The sequence below is a fragment of the Hypanus sabinus genome, chromosome 10 (genome assembly GCF_030144855.1).
Source record: "Hypanus sabinus isolate sHypSab1 chromosome 10, sHypSab1.hap1, whole genome shotgun sequence".
NCBI lineage: Eukaryota > Metazoa > Chordata > Chondrichthyes > Myliobatiformes > Dasyatidae > Hypanus > Hypanus sabinus.
Genome location: NC_082715.1, coordinates 162,017,353 through 162,042,786, shown reverse-complemented (window position 1 = coordinate 162,042,786; position 25,434 = coordinate 162,017,353). Strand labels below are relative to the sequence as shown.

Sequence of the window (25,434 nt, the reverse complement as noted above, 5' to 3'; positions counted from 1 at the left end):
TGGGGCATTCCTGCCGTCTCCAATCTGTGACCTGGCTCAGTTTGACTCTCTCCATTGGTATTATTCCCTGTTCCCACTGAGCTGCACGGGTTCCTGGCCCCACAGTAACTGAAACACTCTCACACAAATAGCCTTTGTTGATGTGCAGCTGGTATTTTCTTTTATGTACCGTTAATTCAAAGTGCCACAGTTTTAAGACCATGTAAATATCTCCTAGATGTATGGTTGGTCTGCACAGATTTGAGAGAATGTTAGTATTATTTAAGGTTCTTGAAACAGTCATAGAAAAGAACAACACAGAAACAGACCCTTTGGCCCATCTAGTTGGTGCCAAGCTATTTAAACTTTCTACTTCCATACCCCTACCATCCAGGTACCCATACAAACATCTTAAATGTTGAAATTGAGCTCGCATGCATCACTTGTGGCGGCTGCTCATTCCACACCTGGATGACTGTCTGTGTGAAGAAGTTTCCCCTCATGTTCCCCTTAATGTTTCACCTTTCACCCTTAATCCTTGGCCTCTGGTTGTAGTTCAACCCAATCTCAGTGGAAAAAGCCAGCTTGCTTTTACCCCATCAATACCCCTTATAATTGTGGTAAACCTCCATCAAAACTCCCCTCAATCTTCTACGTTCCAAGGAATAAAGTCCTGATCTCTTCAATCTCTCCTTATAACCCAAGTCCTCCAGACCTGGCAACATCCTTGTGAATTTTCTCTGAACTCTTTCACATCTTTCCTGTAGGTAGGTGACCAAAACTGCAACAATACTCCAAAGTAGATCATCTAACTGAGAGGGGGAGGAACCAGAGAAGTGCAGAATAGCCAGTGTAGTTTTCCTGTTCAACACAGAACATAGAAATCTTCCGCACATTACAGGTCCTTCGGTCCACAATGTTGTGCCAACCATGTAACCCACTCTAGGAACGGCCTAGAATTTCCCAAGCGCATAGCCCTCTATCTTTCAAAGCTCCATGGACCTCTGTAAGAGGCTATTAAAAGACCCTATCGTATCTGCCTCGACCAGTGCTGCTGGTGGTGCATTCCAGGCAGCCACCACTCTTACCCCTGACATCCCCTCAGTACCTTCTTCCAAGCACCTTAGAACTATTGTCCCTCATGTTACCCATTTCAGCCCTGGGAAAAAGGCTCAGGTTATCCACACGATCAATGCCCCTCATCACCTTATACATCTAAAAAGGGCTCTAAACACAAACAAGGAAATTTTACATTGCTTTGAGGATTTGTTAGAAGTATAGAATACTATGCGGCTATAGGTAGGGTAAATGCAAGCAGCTTTTTCCAGTGAGGTTGGGTGGGACGACAACCAGAGGTCATGGGTAAGTGGGGAAGGTGAAAATTCAAGGGGAACATGTGGAAAAGCTCTTCACTGAAATGGGCGTGACAGTGTGGAATGAGATGCCAGCACAAGAGGCTCATGCCAGCTCGATTTCAACATTTAAGAGTAGTTTGGATAGGTACCTGGATGGTAGGGGTATGGAGCGCTGTGGCCCCCATGGAGGTAATTGCATCAGAGAGCTTAAATGCTCTCGCCATTGGCTAGATGGGCCGAATGGCCTGTTTCTGTACTGACCTTCTCCATGTTGTCAGAGAAGCTGGCCAAATTTGATTGGAAGCGAAAACTAGTAGGAATGGCGATAGCTAGAGTTTCTGGGAGCAGTTCGGCAGGCGAGTGATCAATACATCCCAAAGAAGTGGAAACATTGGAAAGGCAGGACACAATCAGAGCTGAAATGAGGAGCCAAGGCCAACATAAAAGCCAAAGAGAGGGCAAATAGCAGAACAGAAACTACCAGGAAAGAAAGCCAGATGTGCTCAAGGTGTGGAATTATAACAGTCTGAGGCATTTAGAGGAACAAAATATCCAGGGCTTCAGTATCTCTTGAAAACCAAGGTTCCCTACAGCAGTTACCTTTCAACTTTCATTTTGTCAGGCTCGTGCAAACTCTACACCCTCAAAACTTCATTTCTGAAGGCCTCCCACTTACCAAGTACTCCTTTGCCAGAAAACAGTCTGCCCCAAACTACAGCTGTCAGATCCTTTCTGAAACCAACACAATTGACCTTTCTCAAATTTAGAATCTCAACCCGTGATCCAGACCCCTCTTTTTCCATATTTACTTTGAATTTCATGGCATAATGATCAATAATTACTGTCAGCAGCCCTGGATCATTTCCTAATAGCTTATTGCACACTTCTACGTCAGGAATTCTATGTATTAATTAAGGGCACATTTGACAAACACTACCCCATCTAATCCTTTTACAGTGAGGGAATCCCAGTCAATATATGGAAAGCTTAAATCACTTACTGAATCAACTTTTGTTTCTTGGCATAGTCTGCGATCTCTCTACAAATTTGTTCCTCTAAATCCCTCAGACTGCTGGGTGCAATCAAGTCCCAGTAATGGCTACAATATCTTAATTCCCTGTCCTGGGCTTATCTGGCAAATGCTCAGCTACAGTGCTTCCTGCATTGTGATATCCACAGCTTGGCACAGTCACTGCACCATGCTCAACCATTTGATCGCTGACTCTGTCTGCGGTCTGAACAACATCTGACTGGTGTCAGTAAAACAAACTCTCCCTCATTGTCACAAAAACAAAGGAGCCTGTTGCGGACGGCAGGAGGAATGGAGACAGGCTCACCACTATTGACATCAGTGGATCTGGGGTTGAGAGCGTGAACAGCTCTAAGTTCCCCGGCACCCACATCACCAGGGATCTCACGTGGTCTGTACACACCGGCTGTGTTGTGAAAAGAGCACAGCAGCACCTCTTTCACCTCAGGTGGTTGAAGAAGTTTGGGATGAGGCCCAAATCCAAAGAACTTTCTACAGGGACACAATTGAGAGCATCCTTACAGGCTGCATCACTCCCTGGTATGGGAACTGTACTTCCCTTAATTGCAGGAACCTGCAGAGAGTGGTGCGGACAGCCCAGCACACCTGTAGATGTGAACTTCCCACTATTGAGGACATTTCCAGAGACAGGTGTGTAAAAAGGGCCCAAAGGATATTGAGGACCCAATTCACCACAACAACAAACTGTTCCTGCTGTTACCATCCAGGAAATGGTACCACAACAAAAGGACCAACAGGCTCCGGGACATCATCTTCCAGCAGACCATCAGACTGATTAATTCATGCTGATACAATTGCATTTCCATGTTATATTGACTGTCCTATGTACAAACTATTCATTATAAATTACTATAAATTACACATTGCACTTTTTCAACAAAGACATAATATAAAATTTTCTACTCCTTATGCATATGAAGGATGTATGTAATAAAGTCAATTCAATTCACCCTCTCCACTACTATCTGTTCTGTCATTCTGGTTCCCATTCCCTCTACAACTTATTTTAACCACATCACCCCCTCCCCCACACTAGCACTAGCAAGCCTTACCACTAGGATATTATATAACCATATAACAATTACAGCACGGAAACAGGCCATCTCGGCCTTTCTAATCCGTGCCGAACGCTTACTCTCACCTAGTTCCACCTCAGCCAATAACCCTCCATTCCTTTCCCGTCTATATGCCTATCCAATTTTTTTTTAAATGACAAAACCAAACCTGCCTCTATACTTCTACTGGAAGCTCGTTCTACACAGCTACCACTCTCTGAGTAAAGAAGTTCCCCCTTGTGTTACCCCTAAACTTTTGCCCCTTAACTCTCAACTCATGTCCTTTTGCTTGAATCTGCCCTACTCTCAATGGAAAAAGCCTATCCACATCAACTCTATCTATCCCCCTAATTTTAAATACCTCTATCAATCCCCACTCAAACTTCTACGCTCCAAAGAATAAAGACCTAACTTGTTCAACCTTTCACTGTAACTTAGATGCTGAAACCCAGGTAACATTCTCGTAAATCTCTTCCGTACCCTCTCTATTTTGTTGACATCTTTCCTATAATTCGGTGACCAGAACTGTACACAATACTCCAAATTTGGCCTCACCAATGCCTTGTACGATTTTAACATTATATCCCAACTCCTATACTCAATGCTCTGATTTATAACCGCCAGCATACCAAAAGCTTTCTTCACTACCCTATCCACATGAGATTCCACCTTCAGGGAACTATGCACCATTATTCCTAGATCACTCTGTTCTACTGCATTCCTCAGTGCCCTACCATATCAGTCCCCTCTTGTTCTGTTCCCCTAACGAATGAATCCCTTATCATCCCTTTGACTTCCCTCTGCTAGATAAAACCCCTCAACAGTTTCTGAAGTGGTCCACCTGCTGTTGTGCAGGATAGCCAAACAGACTACTCTGCGATGGCTGTTTAAACTCATTCCCCTTCCTGACTGTCAAGAAGGTTCCTGTGTCCTGCACCTTGGGTGTATCTCACTTCTCTTCATGTCATATCTTATCACCCCCTCCAACTCCTGGATGGTCTGGAATTCAAGTTCCAGCTCCTTAAAGTGCAGGGTTACAAGCTGCAGCTGGATGCACATCTTGTAGGTGAGGGCATCAGGGATACTGGAGGTCTCCCCACCTTCCCACCAATGTCCGCTCTAATTTGTAATGAGCAGAGTACGCATAAATCTTGTACTGTGCATTCTCTTACCCAGTGACAACATGTAAACAGTGAATTTTATATAGAGAGGTATTCATTTTAACAGCTAGCAAATCACTGTTGATAAGAACTTTGATCTCCCCGGGTGTGATCAAGTTAATCTGCACTCTCACACAACCTATGTAGCAAGCCTGTACTGGGTAATGAAGGATTTTCTCACCAGAGCGTTTTCAAACTGTCCATATGTGATATGCTTGCTGAATTACGCTTTATAGAATCAGATTTCTAAATATCACTCCACTTCTTCCCACTTGAAAATTCTCCAGCAACTTTTGCATCGCCACAATACATACAGGAAACACCAGTTTTTATATTGGACATAAATATTTCCCCTGAACCCTCCTGAGGAATTGCGGATATATTAAAAAATCATTTTGAACCTATGTAACCTCTGGTTAAAAGAATAATTGGGACTGAATAGGAATTTTTGAAATGAAGTAAACTCTGTCTTCAGTGGTTACCTAAGATAGGCTATTTACCAGTTCTCTGCGGCTTGCAGAGAGACACACTGAGAGCTGATAACATTATACATTGTACCCTCGTTTGAGTAAAGGGAGGAGAACTCACCCATAAGGACAGAAATGAACACCTGTCTGTAATAAAGTCAGGGCCTTGCAAAGGGAATAACTGATGAGGACTGGACAGACTGGACATCTGTAATTAAAACCTTGACTAAACGAATGCTCTTATCTAAGTAATTAAGTTTTGCACCAACACAGTTGGTGGGCGTACCAGATCAAATAACATCTTGCAATAGTAATACATGGGGCTTACTATGTATAAATATAGGGCTGTAACATGACTAAATCAGACCACTTGTCAGAAGCCGGCAGTTGCTCTTTTGACAACTGGGTCTCAAACTCCTACAGGAGAACTCCTGCAGGTGATGATAAAAAGCTGGTCTCCCGAGTTTTATTCAGATTCAACCTTAACGTTTGGTGCCACAAACAGGATCCATAGAACCATAGAACATTACAGCACAGAAACAGGCCTTTTGGCCCTTCTTGGCTGTGCCAAACCATTTTTCTGGCTAGTCCCACTGACCTGCACCTGGACCATATCCCTCCATACACCTCTCATCCATGTACCTGTCCAAGTTTTTCTTAAATGTTAAAAGTGAGCCTTGAATTTACCACTTCATCTGGCAGCTCATTCCACACTCTTACCACTCTGTGTGAGAAGCCCTCCCCACCCAATGTTCCCCTTAAACTACACCCCCCCCTTCACCCTTAACCCAGGTCCTCTGGTTTTTTTCTCCCCGAGCCTCAGTGGAAAAAGCCTGTTTGCATTCACTCTATCTATACCCATCATAATTTTATATACCTCTATCAAATCTCCCATTCTCTGACGCTCCAGGGAATAAAGTCCTAACCTAGTCAACCTTTTACTGTAACTCAGTTTCTCAAGTTCCGGCAACATCCTTGTAAACCTTCTCTGCAATTTTTCAACCTTATTAACATCCTTCCTGTAATTTGGTGACCAAAACTGCACACAATACTCCAAATTCAGCCTCACCAATGTCTTATACAACCTCACCATTACATTCCAACTCCTAAACACAATACTTTGATTTATAAAAGCCAATGTGCCAAAAGCTTTCTTTATAAGCCTATCTACCTGTGACACCACTTTTAGGGAATTATGTATCTGTATTCCCAGATCCCTCTGTTCTACTGCACTCCTCAGTGTCCTACCATTTACCTTGTATGCTCTACCTTGGTTTGACCTTCCGAAGTGCAATACCTCACATTTGTCTGTATTAAACTCCATCTGCCATTTTTCTGCCCATTCCTCCAACTGGTCCAAATCCCTCTGCAAGCTTTGAAAACCTTCCTCACTGTCCACTACAACTCCAATCTTTGTACCATCAGCAAATTTGCTGATCCAATTTACCACATTATCATCCAGATCATTGATATAGATGACAAATAACAATTGACCCAGCATCGATCCCTGTGCACACCACTAGTCACAGGCCTCCACTCAGAGAAGCAATCCTCCACTACCACTCTCTGACTTCTCCCATTGAGCCAATGTCTAATACAATTTACTACCTCACCATGTATACAGAGCGACTGAATCTTCCTAACTAACCTCCCACGCGGGACCTTGTCAAAGGCCCTACTGAAGTCCATGTAGACAACATCCACTGCCTTCCCTTCATCCACTTTCCTGGTAATTTACTCGAAAAACTCTAATAAATTGGTTAAACATGACCTACCACGCACAAAGCCATGCTGACTCTCCCAAATAATTCCCTGTCTATCCACATATTTGTAGATCCAATCTCTTAGTACTGCTTCCAATAATTTACCTACTACTGATGTCAAACTTACTGGCCTATAATTTCCCGGATTACTTTTATAGTCTTTTTTAAACAACAGAACAACGTGAGCTATCCTCCAATCCTCCGGCACCCCACCCATAAATACTGATATTTTAAATATACCTGCCAGGGCCCCTGCAATTTCAACACTAGTCTCCTTCAAGGTTTCAGGGAATACCCTGTCAGGTCCTGGGGATTTATCTACTCTGATTTGCCACAAGACAGCAAGCACCTCCTCCTCTTCAATCTGCGTAGGTTCCATGACCTCACTATCTGTTTGCCTTATTTCCATTGACTCCATGCCAGCTTCCTTTAGTAAATACAGACGCAAAAAAAAATTAACATCTCCCCCATTTCTTTTGTTTCCATACATAGCCGACCACTCTGTTCTTCAAGGGGACCAATTTTATTCCTTACTATCCTGTTGCTCTTAATATACCTGTAGAAGCTCTTTGGATTATCCTTCACCTTGACTGCCAAAGTTACCTCTTGTTTTTTTTAGCCCTCCTCATTTCTTTAAGTATTTTTTTGCACTTTTTATACTTCTCAAGTACCTTATTTGCTCCCTGTTTCCTATACATGTCATACATCTCTCTCTTCTTTATCAAAGTTCCAAGTTCCCTAGAGAACCAAGGTTTCTTATTCTGTTACGAAGGACGAACAGCTCTGATGGGCAGAAGGGTGCAGGGTTGCCCATGTCCCCCTCCCCTGGGAGAATTACAAACCATTACTGTTGCCAGGCTGCTAATGAGAGAGAAAGAGATGGAACAAAAACATACTGGGACTGGAACATTTGTTTCAGATAAGGGAGAGATAACACAGGGAGGAAGAGACTTGTTGTTCCACCATATTATGACTCCTGAAAGACTTATGGCTCCGGAGAGGGCTGTTTACTGTGTACCATTCTGTTCATTAACATTCCTCAGTGGACAGCCGGAGTGGGCTGGTTTGATGGACTAAGCCATTCAAAACTGATTGACACCTGAGACCCCGTGAGTAGGGATAAAAGTGAGGTCTGGGGAGACACCCCTCAGACACACCAGGAGACACACTAGTGAGCACTGCTTAAGTGTTGGAACCCACGAGAAGGTGCGGGGCATCGGAGACCGAACGAAGGATCGGTCAATTTAACTCACAGTGTTTATAGCGAGGCCGGTGGGGGCTTGTGTGTGTGTCCACCCTTGACAGGGTGACGAGTCCACCACGGAAGAACCGTCTAGCTGAAGGACAGAGGGGTCATACCTGAATGGCCACAACAACACATCGACGGATCAAGAACGTAAAGGAAGGTTTGACTGGCTGTCACTGTTTATTCGATCTCTCTCTCTCCAACAATTACAACACATTGACCAACAACTACCTCAGCCTGTATGAACTGAACTTTATATTCACATATGACAATTCATTATCCCCGAAACATCGATAGAGCTTGTTTATTATTGATTATTATTATACCCACACTTTTAGGTTTAGTATTGCTAAAGTGTATTATCTGTATATTTGCATTGTTGATATTGATTTGTATATTTTACTAATAAACACTGTTTTGAAAATAGTACCAGACTCCAACAGATACTTCTATCTTTGCTGGTAAGACACCCAGTTACGGGATACGTAACAAATTGGGGCCTCGTCTCGAGATTTCATACCAAATTGGGGGGCCAGTGAATCGGGCTATAAGTCCATTATTTGATCTGGTTGCGTGGGTAACCAGACGGGAAACCAGCAGAGATGGACATTGTCAAAGTTTTAAAAGACCCGACTGCGGGGGCATTAGAAGTTGCCAGGAAGGCTGAATTGATGAATATTGCGAAACGATTAGATCTCCCAGAGGTGAAATCATCAATGAGAAAGGTGGATATACAGAGAGAAATAGCTAAGCATTATGTATCCAAGGGTGTGTTCACACCAGATGAATTGGACCTGTTCCCTGAGAGGAAGCCAGCCGAGGGGGAGGTTCAGTTAGAGATAGAAAAATTAAAGTTGGTTGAGAAAGAGAAACAGAGGGAGCATGAACTTAGGTTAAAACAGCTGGAAGCTGAAAGGAGGATGGAGGAAGCTGAAAAACAACGGCAGTTCGAGAGGGAGAAATGGCAACATGTGGGTAGCGGGACAGACCGAGAGGAGAAGTTTAATGTTAGTAGGGAGTTTAGGTTAGTACCTCCATTCGAGGAGACGGATGTTTATAGTTACTTCTTGCATTTTGAAAAGGTGACAATGAATCAGAAGTAGCCCAGAGATCAGTGGGTCGCGTTGTTACAAAGTGCATTAGAAGGGAAAGCTCAACGGGCATATGCGGTATTGCCCATGGACGAGTCTGAGGATTATGTGGAAGTAAAAGAGGCTATCCTTCAGGACTATGAGTTGGTACCTGAAACGTATAGACAAAAGTTCAGAGATTTAAAGAAACTGTCAAATGTTGATGTGCTGCAGAAAAGGTGGAGGAGGATTTCCATCGTTTCAGAGAGTTAATTCTGATTGAGGAATTTAAAGGTTGTGTTTCGGATAATATCCGGATGTATCTGAACGAGAAGCCGAATAAGTCTATATCGGAATTTGCTAGCTTCGCAGATGAATATGCCCGAACCCACAAGACAAAGTTTTCCTCAAATAAGAGTTAGCAGAAAGGCAGTAGGGACTGTAAAGAAAGTCCACCAGCTAAGGTAGAGAATAAGCCAGGAGCTACTGGTAAGGGTAAGGAGAAGGACAAGCAGGCTGGAAGGAAGGTTACTGGCTTGACCTGTTATTATTGTGGAAAGGTTGGTCATATTGCATCTAAGTGCTTTGCTCCGAAGAAGGAGACAGGAAAAGGGAAAACAGCAGTCCCTACAGGGTGTATTGAGTCGATCAGCAAATCGACGAGGAAAGCAAAGGTAGATAAAGTATGAGAGGGGCGTAAGAAATTTATTTCAGAAGGGACGGTGTCTGTGAAAGAAGGAGAGACCCCAGTTCCAGTGAAAATCTGGAGAGATACTGGGGCTGATCAGACACTGATCCTAAGTAAGGTGCTAGATTTTGGCCCTGAGACTGGAGAGGTAGTTTTAAGAGGTATAGGTAAAGGGACAGAAGCTGTGCCTTTGCATGGGATCATTTTAAAAGGTGACCTGGTATCTGGACCAGTTGAAGTAGGGGTGCGGTCAGAATTACCGAGAGACGGCGTGGACATCCTTCTTGGTATGATTTAGCAGGTGGTGACGTGTGTGCAGCAGTTAAACTGACAAGCAAGCCTGTGAGTGCTGAGGACACACCCCTAGATTCTAAGATCTATCCCGCATGCGCGATCACTCGCAGCATGTCGAGAAAGGCGGCTGAGAAAGAGGACAGTTTAAATGAGTCCAGTATTGATTTGGATGAGACGTTTTTACCAACCCTGTACCAAGAGGGGTTAGGGGATGGTAAAGTGGAGAATAGGGAGGTGAAAGAGAATAAAGGAGAGGAGGTAGACCTACCCTTAGCAAGAAAAGAATTTATAAAGGAGCAGGGACGTGACGAGGAGCTTGTGGCATTGAGAGAGTCAGTTCTTTCTGAGACAGAACTGGATAAAGAACCAGAGGGCTACTACCTGAAGGACGGAGTATTGGTGAGGAAGTGGAGGCCGACCACAGTGCCAGTCGATGATTACTGGGCGGTAGAACATCAGGTGGTAGTACCAAAGTCGTATTGGGGTGAAATTTTGAACTTAGCTCACAAGGGACCTCTAGGTGGACATTCGGGAGTAAGGAAGACAGTGGATAGGATTATGAAAGATTTCTATTGGCCAAAAATGAGGAAGGATATAGCTGATTATTGTAAAAGGTGCCATACGTGTCAGGTGGTAGGAAAGCCGAACCAGGTTATCCCTAAGGCACCTCTCAGACCGATACCTGCTTTTGAGGAGCCTTTCTCCCGAATCATTGTGGATTTTGTGGGTCCTTTGCCTAGAACTGCGAGTGGGCAGCAGTACGTCATGACCATGATGTGTGCCGCTACACGATTTCCAGAGACTGTGCCTCTGGGGAATATTAGGACCCCTGTGGTGGTGAAGGCCCTCATTAAATTGTTTACCACAGTGGGGCTACCTAAGGAAATACAATCGGATCAGGGGAGTACATTTACATCCAGAACATTTCAGCAAATGATGACGCAGATGGGAGTTAAACAAATTTTATCTTCTGCATACCATCCGGAATCTCAAGGAGCGTTGGAAAGATTCCACGCTACACTAAAGACCATGATTAAAACTTACTGTCAGGAAAACGTTTGAAACTGGGATGATGCATTACCACTTCTGTTATTTGCAGTGAGGGATACGGTTCAGGAATCTCTGGGGTTCAGTCGATTTGAGCTCATTTTTGGTCATATGCCCAGAGGACCTTTAACCCTACTTAAAGAGAAGTGGTCTAGCCCGAACGTTCAAGTCAGTGTGATTGACTATGTTTTAAAATTCCGGGAAAGACTCCATAAAGTATGCGCTTTGGCAAAGGAAAATTTAAAAGACTCCCAGACGAGAATGAAACAATGGTATGACAAACTTACCCGTGAGCAAGAATTTCACGTGGGCAATAAGGTTTTGGTCCTATTTCCTGCAGTTACCAACCCCCTACAGGTGAGGTTTCAAGGACCATACAAAGTAGTTAAGAAAATAAACTCGCTGAACTATGTGATTGAAACCCCTGATAGACGCAAGCCGAACCAGTTGGTTCATGTAAACATGCTGAAAGGTTATCATGAAACGACCCCCGCGGTGCTCGGTGCAGTCACGGAAACTGATGAGGCAGAGAGGAGTGTTGAGGAGGAACCAGAGCGTTTTGAAAAGATAAGTATAATATCCACCAGACTAGAGAACTCAGTTATTCCAGCCAACCTTGATGATAAAGTCAATCACTTAGAGCCTGAACAAAGAGAGCAGTTAACACAGCTCATTAAACGGCACACAGATTTATGTCCAGATGTTCCAAGGAGGTGTAAAGGAACAGAGCATGATGTCATTGTTACCTCGGCCCAGCCGATTAAACAATCCCCTTATCGGATGAATTTGGAAAAGAGCAAGCTAGTTTGAAAATGAAATTGAGCGTATGCTAGCTGCTGGTATAATTCGTGAATCCTCTTCTGCGTGGGCCTCTCCCTGCGTGGTCGTACCAAAACTGGACGGTAGTATAAGATTCTGTACAGATTACAGAAAGGTGAATGCTGTAATGCAGACAGATGCTTACCCTATCCGTAGGGTGGACGATTGCATTGATAAAATGGGGAAAGCGAGGTACATCACTAAGATTGACTTGTTAAAGGGATACTGGTGCGTTCCTTTAACGGACAGGCTCGAGAAATTTCAGCCTTTGTCACCCCATCCGGGTTTTACGAGTACAATGTCTTGCCGTTCGGAATGAAAAATGCACCAGGGACATTTCAGAGGATGATTGACATGGTGATAAAAGGGTTAACAAACACCAAGGCTTATATTGACGATGTGGTAGTTTGGAATGGTGATAAAAGGGTTAACAAACACCAAGGCTTATATTGACGATGTGGTAGTTTGGAACGGTGATAAAAGGGTTAACAAACATCAAGGCTTATATTGACGATGTGGTAGTTTGGAACGGTGATAAAAGGGTTAACAAACACCAAGGCTGATATTGGCGATGTGGTAGTTTGGAATGGTGATAAAAGGGTTAACAAACACCAAGGCTGATATTGACGATGTGGTAGTTTGCAATGACCCCTGAGATGAGCACATTGAGGCTGTGGAAAACCTGTTTAAAAGAATGTCTGCAGCCCAACTTAGAGTGAACCTTGCAAAGAGTGAATCTGGTCATGCCACAATCACCTACTTGGGGTATGTGGTAGGGCAGGGGCAGTTGGCTCCTGTGCAGGCAAAAGTACAGGCTATTTCTGAGGTTCCTGTACCAACAAATAAGAGAGCCTTGAGAAGATTTTTGGGCATGGTGGGGTATTATCGAAAATTTTGTAAGAACTTTGCTGATATCGCCCTCCCGCTTTCAAAACTCCGACAGAAGGAAGAAAAATTTGAGTGGAACAATTCTTGTCAGGATGCTTTTGACAAGTTAAAAACCATACTGTGCCATCACCCTGTGTTAAAGGCACCTGACTTGTTAGAACCTTTCTCCCTGGCGACTGATGCAAGTGATGAGGCTGCAGGGGCAGTCCTATTGCAGAAAGCAGGGGATGGAGTGGAGCACCGGGTAGCATATTTCTCTCGGAAGTTCAATGTGTACCAGAGGAATTATTCTACCGTAGAAAAATAATTGTTGGCACTTGTTTTGGCAATACAACATTTTGAAGTGTACATTTGTTCAGCACAAAGACCCTTAATTGTTTATACAGATCACAGCCCATTGGTATTCCTGGCTAACATGAAAAATAATAACACGAGATTATTAAATTGGAGTCTGATGCTACAAGAGTTTGATGTTCAGATACAACATATTAAAGGAAGTAACAATGTAATCCCTGACTGTTTATCTAGATGCTAAGTGAAGGTATATTTGTATTGCTTTACAGTTAAGAACAGTTCTGTATTTTTGCTAAACTCTGTAATCCTGTAACCCTTTGGTGAAAATTCCTAGAAGGATGGGGGTGTTAAGAAGGATGAACAGCTCTGATGGGCAGAAGGGTGCAGGGTTGCCCATGTCCCCTTCCCCTGGGAGAATTACAAACCATTACTGTTGCCAGGCTGCTAATGAGAGAGAAAGAGATGGAACAAAAACATACTGGGACTGGAACATTTGTTTCAGATAAGGGAGAGATAACACAGGGAGGAAGAGACTTGTTGTTCCACCATATTATGACTCCTGAAAGACTTATGGCTCCGGAGAGGGCTGTTTACTGTGTACCATTCTGTTCATTAACATTCCTCAGTGGACAGCGGAGTGGGCTGGTTTGATGGACTAAGCCATTCAAAACTGATTGACACCTGAGACCCCATGAGTAGGGATAAAAGTGAGGTCTGGGGAGACACCCCTCAGACACACCAAGAGGTGTACCAGGAGACACACTAGTGAGCACTGCTTAAGTGTTGGAACCCACGAGAAGGTGCGGGGCATCGGAGACCGAACGAAGGATCGGTCAATTTTAACTCACAGTGTTTATAGCGAGGCCGGTGGGGGCTTGTGTGTGTGTCCACCCTTGCCTGGGTGCTGAGTCCATCATAGAAGAACGGTCTAGCTAAAGGCGAGAGGGGTCATACCTGAATGGCCACAACAACACATCGACCGATCAAGAACGTAAAGGAAGGTTTGACTGGCTGTCACTGTTTGTTCGATCTCTCTCTCTCCAACAATTACAACACATTGACCAACAACTACCTCAGCCTGTATGAACTGAACTTTATATTCACATATGACAATTCATTATCCCCGAAACATCGATAGAGCTTGTTTATTATTATTATTATACCCACACTTTTAGGTTTAGTATTGCTAACGTGTATTATCTGTATATTTGCATTGTTGATATTGATTTGTATATTTTACTAATAAACACTGTTTTGAAAATAGTACCAGACTACAACAGATACTTCTATCTTTGCTGGTAAGACACCCAGTTACGGGGTACGTAACAATTCTTGCTCACTTTGCCTTGAACTCTGACAGGAACATACAAACTCTGCACTCTCAAAATTTCTCCTTCAAAGGCCTCCCACTTACCGATCACATCCTTGCCAGAGAACAACCTGTCCCAATCCACACTTTTTAGATCCTTTCTCATTTCTTCAAATTTGGCCTTTTTCCAGTTTAGAACTTCAACCCGAGGACCAGGTCTATCTTTATCCATGATCAAGTTGAAACGAATGGTGTTATGATCACTGGAACTGAAGTGTTCCCCTACACACACTTCGGTCACTCGTTTCCTAATAGGGGATCTAATATTGCATCTTCTCTAGTTGGTACCTCTATATATTGATTTAGAAAACTTTCCTGAACACATTTTACGAACTCTAACTTGTCTAGACCTTTAACAGTTTGGGAGTCCCAGTCAATATGTGGAAAATTAAAATCGTCTACAATCACAACTTTATGTTTCCTGCAGTTGTCTGTTATCTCTCTGCAGATTTGCTACTCCAATTCTCACTGACTATTGGGTGGTCTAGAATACAACCCATTAATGTGGTCATACCTTTCCTGTTTCTCAGCTCCACCCATATGGTCTCGGTAGATAAACCCTCTAACCTGCCCTGCCTGAGCACTGCTGTAACATTTTCCCTGACTAGCAATGTCACCCCTCCCACCCTTCATCCCTCTGCCTCTATCACATCTGAAACATCGGAACCCTGAAACATTGAGCTGCCAGTCCTGTCCCTCCTGTAGCCAAGTTTCACTAATGGCTACAATGTCATAATTCCACGAGTCAATCCACACCCTCAGCTCGTCAGCCTTCCGCACAATACTCCTCGCATTGTAATAGATATACCTCAGAAGATTATTACCACCACACACAACCTTTCTATTTGTGACTTTGCATGAAACATCCTTTATTTTCACCCCCGCTCCACTATCTACTCTGGCAATCTGGTTCCATTCCTCTGCAAATCTAGTTTAAACTCCTCTCCTCACCACCCCCCCCCCCCCCAAATAGCACTAACAAACCTCCCTGCAACTATATTGGTCCCCCTGTAGTTCAGGTGTAACCCGTCTCTCTTGTACAGGTCCCACCTGCCCCAGAAGAGGTCCCAATGATCCTGAAATCTGAAACCCTGCCCCCTACACCAGTTCCTCAGCCACGCGTTCATCCTCCGGAGCATCCTATTCTTACCCCACTGGCACGTGGCACAGGCAGCAATCCTGAGATTACCACCCTCGAGGTCCTGCTTTTTAACTTCCACCAAGCTCTCTATACTCACTCTTCAGGACCTCCTCACTCTTTCCCTACGTCATTGGTACCGATGTGCACCGTGACATCTGGCTGATCTCCCTCCCACTTCAGAGGAGGATTCCAATGTAGGGAGTGCCAAGCAGACGGGCTGAGGAAGCGGCTGGACCACTCTGGGGACTGCAGAGACCGACCGGGCACCCAATCGGTATTTTACCTTTTGTTGCTCTCTGTTGGTTCCTTTGGAGGTACGGTCCCTCGCCCAATGCCGATCACATACCTTGATGGAATCAGGAAAGAATCTGTCGAGAGACTCGTATAAGGTAGGTAAAATTTTACTAACTGGGCAGGAGACGGTACCTGGTAATTTTTTACTAAGTAAGCAGGAGGCAAACGTGTTGGGTAAATTTATCAATTGAGCAGGAGGTGCCAGCCGGGTAAATTTATCTGGTTGTTAATTGAGCGGGAGGCTTTGTGCCGGGTAAATTACTTCGAGAACATAGGTCGATTGTAGTCGATTGATACGAGTGGGCCAGGAGCAGCCCGACACAATATGTGTGAGAATTTTCCAGAAAAGGAAAAAGATTTGCGAATGTTGAGTGCAACGCTTAAAAAGAAATTGGGGAATAAAATGTGGTCACTGGGTGTGGGGGGGACCCTGGGATATCACATCATGAGAACAAGCAGTAAATTTGATATGGAAAAAGAACCGTGGAAAGAAGTGGAAATTGTTGAAAAGGGAATGGAAGGAAAGGGCAGATGTGAAGTGGAACAGTATATTATTAGCAAGTTGGAGGAATAATGCATGTGACAAAGGGATAGAGGAACGCCAAAGGTTGGGAGACGCTAAAAGCGGAGCGTGAATGGGTGGGTGGGCACTGAAAACGAGAGCAGGAAAAACAACGTAAGCAAACCAAGGCCGGCCTGGATAGGAGAGAAGGGCAGGAACGTCAGTCTAAAGTTCGAACTGACAGGGAAACAGGGGATCCCCAACCCATGTCTGGCATACCGACCCTGTTTGAGGACAGTGATCGTGATAAGGAGTGGACACCCAACGTACCACCGCCCCCACCTTACTAGGGGCCAAGTGCACCCAGTGCCCCCGAACCCCAATCCTCCCAGTACTCAGATACGGTGGCCGCTTGGGTAAAACAGCGGCACAGGGAAGGGGAGGTCCCTATACCGAGATCCAGAAAGGGAATACCGAGGATTATTCCGAGGGGAGAATCGAATAAAACCCAAGAGTCAATGGCTCCACAAATACAATTGCCCACCCGAACGCTGCCCAATCCACGATCAGGAAGGGGGACAGCCCTCAGTAGTTCCTGTGTCTGCACACTGGAAGCCTCAAGAAATGATAATGATCATGAATCCGGCCCCAGAGAGAAAAGAAAACCCAGCACAGATTGCCCTGTATGTCCGCAGTACCAATGTTTAATGCGAGCCCGCAAGATTTATCAGGTCTCTGCTGCATGGTTCTCTCAGCTGATGAGCGCCAGAAATGGAAGGCAGAATAGAGATACCAAACCTATCAGGAGTTAACCAATTAAGTTAGCCAACATGATTAAAAGAAATAATATGGATTGGCCCGACAATGACCGAAATCGACTGCTCGACTGCGACGAGCTTTGACATATTATTAGGACGTAACTTTCAAATCCCAAGGAACCCCGAAGGGAACTATTAAAGGTGAATATATTCAGTGGGAAGAAGGACGTGAGTGGGCTATATCCGGGATCAGAAACGGGAGCAAAAACTTACCAAACGACAGGTGGGGTCAACAACCCCTTTAGAAATTGACAAACAAGGATGCTTCCTACTGTGAGTACCACCCCTCAGGAAGAGCCCAATGTAATATTGCAAGTTGCTGGAATTCCAATTCCATTTATGATTGATATGGGGGCAACCACAACCACCCTCGATCAGGAAATAGTATCTGAAAATGGAAAACAGCTATCAGACAATCACTGTGTCTGGGTTCGAAGGCGCTTTTTCGTACGTATTCATGTACCCAGGTGGAATTCCGGGGGACCCAGTGTGAGGTTTCATTTACAGTCGGGGGTGTAATCTAACAGGGAGAGACTTGCTCTGTCCATTGGAAGTTGAGATTCTGTGCACGGACAAGGGTATCAGCCTGGGACTAATGAACAGCCGACAGCTTCCCCAGTTTCCAATCCCCAGTGTTGAGCACAGTCAGGACTCCAGTGCGTTTGAATCCCCAATGCCCGGGGCCGACCCCCATGTGACTCTGTGCTATGACCCTACGGGGTGCTCAACTGAGGAAAGCACCCCCCGAGGGACAGAAGTTCCCAGTCACGGTGATTGGAGAGGTTAAAGGAAGAGAGGGCGATGCATTACCGGCCAAAGGTCCGGATTTCCTTCGGCTACAGACAGGCCTGGTGGTTCCCCATACCACCGTTAGGGTTTGCCCTGGGTTCAACCCTAGGTTCCTTGCCTACACCCTGACGAAACAAGCCTCCAGCACCGAGGGAGATTGACAAGACTTGGCCGCGGGCCAACTCCGATACTGGAAGGAGTCTGAGGTGAAGATGGGACATCTGGTAAGACACTCTTTTAATATTGACTGAACCCAAGACGTTGTACCCCATCTCTGGGCAATTTCAGGCCATGAAGTCGACCGCACCAACTGCCCCCTGTCCGGATCATTGTGAAAGAAGGACAGACTCTCCCATCCATTCCGCAATAACCCCTCAAGCCCGAGGCAACGTTTTATGAGGATGGAAGCTCTTTTGTGGATCCAGCAGGGAAACGATGTTCTGGTGATGCGATAGTGAGACAGTGAAGTAATTGAGCAGGCCTCTTTTGAAGCTGCTGTCTCGGCCCAGGAGGCTGAGCTGTTTGCTCTGACTCATGCCTGTATCCCAGCAACAGACAAAAATGCGAATGTTTACACAGGTTCGCGTTATGCATTTGGAATTGTACATGACTACGGGGCTTTGGGGATTCCTGACCCCCTCTGGCCACCCCATTAGCAACGCCACCTTTGTAAACAACTTACTCACTGCTCTACAGCTACCTCGAGCTTTGGCTATTATTAAATGTGAGGCCCACACACGCATGTCCGACTGGGTCACTAAAGGCAACGCGTTAGCAGATAAGACAGAGAAAAGTGCGGCACAATCCTCGGTAGTTGTAGTCCCGTCGGGTTCCCGTCAATCAGCCCTCCGTGACTCAAGCAGAGCGGGTTTGCCAGACATGCGGGAGGTACGTACTTTTCAGGAGTTCGCCTGTGAGGAGGACCGCACACTGTCGTCCCAGAAAGACCCCGACCTAGGTTTGTGGACCACCCCAGTGGGACAGGTTTGTGTTCCTACACAGTTTTTACCAATATTGGTCGATTATGTACATAATTGTACACACCTGGGAAAGGAGGGAATGGTTGGTAACCTGTACCCTGCACACTGGGTACGACTCCCCTGACAGGTGGACCGTTTCCGTGTCCACAAGTTGATTTTATTGAATTGCCTAGAGTACATTGCTATAGATACTGCTTAGTTATTATAGATGTGTTTAGTAGATGGATTGAAGCTATTCCAACTACCAATAAGACCGCTATGACTGTTGTGAAGGTATTATTACGGGAAATAATTCCCAGGTATGGCCTGCCAGAGGTGCTGAGCTCTGACGATGGCCCACACTTTGTGGTGAAAGTAAATGAAGGGGTATGTAACAAACTAGCTATCAAGCAACAATTCCACTGTGTACACCACCCACGGGCCGCTGGCACAGTGGAGAGCGCCAATGGCACTCTGAAGAGTAAATTGGCCAGACTAATAGCAGAGACTAGACTCACTTGTTTGAAGGTCCTACCGTTAGCCCTCTTCCACATGAGGGTCACCCCACAGGGGAAAACAGGGTTGTCACCAGCTGAAGGCATTTATGGACGGTCCATGAGGACACTCTGGGGACCAAGACGTTGTGTACCATTGCTCCCAGAAAGTCTACCAGCAAAATTGGATATGCATATCCTAGGGGAAGAGATGGGGAAATATATATGCTAACTAACCAAAATTCTCCAAGCATTACATTCACAGGTACGACAGGCTAACAAGGTACAGAACTACCTCGCAGAGAGGAGTAACTATCCCACCATAGAACCTGGGGATTTTGTCCTGATCAGAACTGGGTTCAAGGGGAACTCGAACCTCAGTGGAGAGGACCATATCAGGTGTTACTGACCACTCCCACGGCTGTGAAACTGAAGGGGAACTCATGGTGGACACATCCAACAGACACCAAACGTGTTACTGAAGGAACTGAGTAGAAGGATTCTCGCAGACTAAAGGAAAAAGTATTGGTTGATAGTGGTGTGACGAACCTCTAGGTTTCTTGCCGTGGACTGTCATTTTAAGAGAGAAAGAGGGGCAGAACTATGATGTGTTACGTACCCTGTAATGGGTTAAAAAGGACCAGCACAAATGGACACACTTGGAGTCCGAGTCTTCCGCCGTTATAAACAGTATTTTATTAGTAACTACATGATAAAGTCATATAAAACAAGATAAGGCCAAGAGGTTAGCAGAGTATGTGCAATTATAAGTGAGTAAATAAAGTTCCCTCAAACTTCTTCCAGCTTAGGTGGTGAAAAGATACAGTCTTATGATGGTACTTAAGAAAGGTCAGTTCAATGCAGAAGGTTGCTGTTGTTGTGTTATGAGTGCTGAACAGACCTGATGGAAATGGGCTGAAGAGTTAACCATCACCCCCCCCCCCCCCCGAGAACTATGAACTATGCTGCTACTGAGAGAGAGAGATGAAGCACAGAGGCAAGGACATCTGCTACAGATAAGAGAGAGAGAGAGAGAGAGAGAGAGAGAGAGAGAGAGAGAGAGAGACATTTGCTTTATGCATTATGGCTTTTTCCCGGATTGTTCACCTTTTGTTACAAGGACGTTACTTTGCTTGTTAACATTCCTAAGGAGACAGCAGGAATGGCCTGATTTGATGGACATGGTCATTTTGAGTTGATGGATGGTTGATACCCCGTCAATAGGGATAAAAGAGGGGGACGTCACGTGATGACGTAGGATCGAGACGCTGGAACCCAGCTCTCCCATAAAAAATCAATAAATTAATGCCTAAATGGAGAAAAGTTGGTCAATACTTTCTAAAAGTTACTTATAAACTACTCTGGATTGTTTCAAGTTATGCCTCACAAACAGAAAATGAAGAAAACTACTACAGTGAAGGCAACGCAAGTTGGAACAGAATCAAGGCCCACTTCTGCCAAAGAACCGCAGGCTCAGATACATTATACCGCCGGCGATACAGAACAGGAAACTGCGGCAACATCGACCATTTCTAAAGGAAAAGATCAACGAGAACTGTGCAAGCGTGAAGGAAGGAGCATGCGCAAACGGGAACAACCAGAACTACAAATCCCAGTTACAACTGAAACCGAAAGTGAAAGTGAATCTGAGAGAGAGTCAGATTCTCTGGAAAAATCAGACAAAGATGGAGGCAAAAGTCTTTCTGGAAATATGGAAAAGACTTTGATGCAAATAATGCGTAAATTAGAAAAATTAAACGCATTAAAAGTAATCAAAAGAAAAATGGCAAATATGGAGATGATGTTTGATAAAATGACAAAAAGACAGGAAAAAATGGAAAAGAGAATTATAGATTTGGAAACTACAATGGAAGACATAGTTGAAAGAATGAATAAAATGGAAAATGATACTATTGCCTGGACATCAGAAAGAAAACAATTTATGGAAAAAATTGATAAGCTTGAAAATTTTAGTAGATGAAACAATATTAAAATTGTTGGACTTAAAGAAGATGTAGAAGGAGAAGATCCAATAATTTTTTTCAAAAATGGATCCCTGAAAAATTGGAAATGGAAGGAGAAACTCTAATTGAAATTGAAAGGGCCAAGACCTCAAGCTGATCAAAATCCACGATCAATTTTGATAAGATGCTTAAGATACCAAGATAAAGAAAAGATCCTGAAGGCGGCTGCCCAATGTGCCAAAAAGAGAAACGGGCCATTGATGATAGCAGGGAAGGCAGTTCTTTTTTATCCTGATATAAGTTATAACCTTTTGAAGAGAAAGAAGGAATTTAACCCAGCGAAAAATGTCTTATGGGAAAAAGGTTATAAATTTATAATGCGTCACCCAGCAACGCTGATAATTTTTTTGGAGGAGGGAAAAAGAAGATTTTTTAACGATTATCTAGAAGCGGAGGAGTTCGCACAAAAACTTCCATCTATTCACTAATTACACATAGAGACTTCCAAGCGTGATGGATTAAAGGTGAAGATAGAGACAGTGAATGGAAGTGATGGACATTTAAGGATGATACAGGGGAGAAAAGCAAAATTTCAGAAATAATAATTGAGAATAGTATTTTTTTCTTCTTTTATATATATACTTTTCTATGTTGCGGGGGGGGCTGGGGAGCTTTGGATTGGTTACTGCGGGACTCACGTGTGTAATCATGGCGATTGCCATGACCCATACAACAGAGGGGGGGTAATGTTGTGTTCCTTTTTTTTCACAACATTAGTAGGGGGGTATTTTGTTTTTTCCTTTATACTCTATTTTTCTTCTATCTTTCTGCCTGGATGATTGGTGGGGACACACATAGCAACATGGAGAATTTTAAAAAGATTTCCCAAGATACCACAAAAGTTGAAAGATTAGGTATTATTATAACTTGGAGTAACATAATTAAAAATAATGACTAACTTACTGAATTTTTAAAGTTTTAATGTTAATGGGCTTAATGGACCGGTAAAAAGAAAAAGAATTCTAACATACATTAAAAAAATGAAAACAGATATAGCTTTTTTACAAGAAACACATTTAACAGACAAAGAACATCAGAAATTAAAAAGAGACTGGGTTGGAAATGTTATTGCAGCTTCATTTAATTCAAAGGCGAGAGGAGTTGCAATTTTGGTTAATAAAAATTTACCAATTAAAATACAAAACGTATTAATTGATTCGGCGGGGAGATATGTAATTATACATTGTCAAATTTTTTCGGAACTATGGACTCTTATGAATATTTATGCACCAAATGAAAATGATGTAAAATTTATATGAGGTCTTTTTGAATTTGGCTAACACACATGACAAAATATTAATAGGTGGAGATTTTAACTTTTGTCTAGATCCAGTTTTAGATAGATCAACAAAGGTGGTCACAAAATCAAAAGTAGTAAAATTAACTCTATCATTGATGAAAGATTTAAACGATTGATATATGGAGAAGAATTAATCCAAAAGAAAGAGATTACTCATTTTATTCAAATAGACATAAAACATATTCAAGGATAGATTTTTTTCCTATTATCAACAAATATTCAAGATAGAGTGAAAAATGTGGAATATAAAGCGAGAATATTGTCAGATCATTCTCCTTTGATAATGACAATGATAATGACAGATAAAGAGGAATCAATTTATAGATGGAGATTTAATTCAATGTTACTAAAAAGTCAAGATTTTTGTGATTTTATGAAAAAGCAGATTCAGTTCTTTTTAGATACAAATTCACATTCAGTTGATGATAAATTCATATTGTGGGAAGCAATGAAGGCATACTTGAGAGGTCAGATAATAAGTTATACTTCTAAAATTAAGAAGGAATATATGGTAGAAATAGATCAATTGGAAAAAGCGATTACAAAATTAGAAAAAGAATCTCAAAGAAATATGACAGAAGAAAAACGAAGACAACTTATTAATAAGTTACAATATAATACACTCCAGACATATCGAACAGAAAAAGCAATTATGAGAACTAAACAGAGATATTATGAGCTAGGTGAAAGATCACATAAGGTCCTTGCATGGCAGTTAAAAACAGACCAGACTTCTAAAACAATAAACGCAATTTGAACAAGAGTAAATAAAATTACTTATAAACCTTTAGAAATTAATGAAACTTTTAAGGATTTTTATTCTGTTGTATAAATCAGAATCACAAAATGATAATGTCAAGATAGAAAGATTTTTTATCACAAATAACTCTTCCAAATTTAAATACGGAAGAACAGAAGGGATTAGATATGCCTTTTACGTTGAAAGAGGTCAAAGAAGCCCTAGGATCACTTCAAAGTAATAAATCTCCAGAAGATGGTTTTCCGCCTGAATTTTATAGAAAGTTTAAAGATTTATTAATTCTTCCTTTTATGGAGTTAATACATCAAGCGGAAAGAACGCATAAACTTCCAGAATCTTTTTTGACAGCTATTTTAATAGTCTTGCCAAAAAAAGATAGAGATCTTTTAAAGCCAGCATCATATAGACCTATTTCTTTATTAAACATTGATTATAAAATAATAGCAAAAATCTTATCTAACAGATTACCTAAATACTTACCAAAATTAGTACATATGGATCAAACAGGATTTATTAAAAATAGACAATCGGCAGATAATGTAACCCGGTTATTTAGTATAATTCATTTGGCACAAAAGAGGGAGGAAATGAGTGTGGCAGTTGCTTTGGATGCAGAAAAAGCATTTGATAGATTGGAATGGGATTTTTTATTTAAAGTATTGGAAAAATATGGATTAGGAGTATCTTTTATAAAACGGATTACAACCTTAAATATTAATCCCAAAGCTAAAGTAGTGACAAATGGTCAAATTTCAACATCATTTCAGTTAACAAGATCAACTAGGCAAGGTTGTCCATTATCACCTGCTTTATTTGTGTTGGGGATAGAACCATTAGCTGAATTAATTAGAATGGACCCAGATATTAAGGGTTTCAGAGTTAATCAGGAAGAATACAAGATTAACTTATTTGCTGATGATGTTCTGCTTTATTTAACAAACCCATTGCACTCGTTGTGTAAATTATCCTATAGATTAGAAGAATATGGGAAAATATCAGGTTATAAAATAAATTGGGATAAAAGTGAAATTTTACCTCTTACTAAAGGAGATTATAGTCAATGTCGATTAATAACTCAATTTGGATGGCCGACAAATGGTATAAAATATTTAGGTATAAGAGTTGATAATGATATAAAGAACTTATATAAATTAAATCACTTACCATTACTGAAAAAAAGTTCAAGAAGATCTTGATAAATGGATGGTATTACCAATAACATTAGTAGGTAGAGTAAATACCATAAAAATAAATATATTCCCTAGACTACAATACTTATTTCAATCACTACCAATACAACTACCTCAGAAGTTTTTTCAAGAGTTAAACAAATATGTGAGGAAGTTTCTTTGGAAAGGTAAGATGTCAAGAATATCGTTGGAAAAATTGACATGGAAATTTGATCTAGGAGGGTTACAACTTCCAAATTTTAAGATTTATTTTAAAGCAAACCAACTTAGATTTATTGCATCTTTTTTTGAGAAAGATAGATCAGCAAGGAATAGAATAGAATTAGTTAAAATAGGAGAAAATACACCAATAGCTTTTTTATATAAATGGGAATCTAAATGGATACGGGAAAAGAAAGAATCCCCTATATTAAAACATTTGATTGACTTATGGAATAAGATAAATGTTGATGATGAGACAAAAAAATCTTTATTAGCAAAGAGATCTTTAATTCAAAATAGACTTATTCCTTTTACAATGGATAATCAACTTTTCTATAATTGGTTTCAAAAAGGGATTAGATATATAGGAGATTGTTTTGAAGGAGGTATATTAATGTCATTTGATCAATTAAATAA

General features: G+C 42.4%; 1 protein-coding gene across 9 annotated transcripts in view; it reads right to left on the bottom strand.

Moving 5' to 3' along the window:
• Nucleotides 1-25,434, bottom strand: part of LOC132401288 (zinc finger protein 214-like) — a 1,156,463-nt gene that overhangs the window by 8,725 nt on the left and 1,122,304 nt on the right. For 2 of the 9 annotated variants that reach the window (XM_059983376.1, XM_059983383.1), the window contains exon 3: nucleotides 15,970-16,032. The exons of 2 other annotated variants lie outside the window; for them this stretch is intronic. The gene's annotated coding sequence lies outside the window, so the exon portion shown is untranslated. Of the gene's footprint in view, nucleotides 1-15,969; nucleotides 16,066-17,513; nucleotides 17,689-19,566; nucleotides 20,125-25,434 lie in introns of those variants that run through there. 5 more of the 9 variants (XM_059983378.1, XM_059983382.1, XM_059983384.1 and 2 more) reach the window with 5 other exon arrangements.